The following is an 812-nucleotide window of genomic DNA, read 5'->3' as shown; positions in this document are numbered from 1 at the left end:
ACAATGAAAATTTTAAATCATTAAAGAAAGAGATTGGGGAAGACATCAGAAGATGGAAGGACCTCCCATGCTCGTGGATTGGAAGAATTAATATTGTGAAAATGACCATCCTACCAAAAGCCATTTATAGGTTCAGTGCAATACCAATCAAAATTCCCATGACATTTTTCAGAGAATTGGAAAAAACCATCCTAAGATTCATATGGAAGCATAAAAGACCTCGGATAGCCAAAGCAATCATAAGCACTGAGCAATGCTGGGGGATTACTATACCAGATATTAAACTGTATTACAGAGCTATAGTCATAAAAGCAACATGGTACTGGCACAAAAATAGACCCGTAGATCAATGGAACAAAATTGAAGACCCAAATATGAGTACATGCAATTTCAGCCACCTGCTATTTGACAAAGGAACCAAGAACATTCACTAGAGGAGAGACAGCATGTTCAGCAAATGGTGCTGACAAAACTGGATCTACACCTGTAGAAGAATGAAACTAAACCCCTATCTTTCACCTTGCACAAAAGTCAGCTCCAAGTGGATCAAAGACCTCAATGTGAAGCCTGAAACTCTGAAACTGTTAGAAGAAAACATTGGCAATAACCTACAAGATATAGGTGTAGGAAAGGATTTTCTAAACCAGACATCAACTGCCCAGGAAACATCAAGAATCAACAAATGGGACCTCATTAAAAAGCTTCTGTACATCAAAAGAAGCAACCAAAGAAGTGAAGTGAAAACCCACAGAATGGGAGAAAATCTTCACCAGTGACACATCTGACAGAGGTTTAACATCCAAAATACATAA

The sequence above is a fragment of the Nannospalax galili genome, unplaced genomic scaffold (assembly GCF_000622305.1).
Source record: "Nannospalax galili isolate Female #2095 unplaced genomic scaffold, S.galili_v1.0 scaffold3440, whole genome shotgun sequence".
Classification (NCBI taxonomy): Eukaryota; Metazoa; Chordata; class Mammalia; order Rodentia; family Spalacidae; genus Nannospalax; species Nannospalax galili.
Note: the sequence above shows the minus strand (reverse complement) of the source record.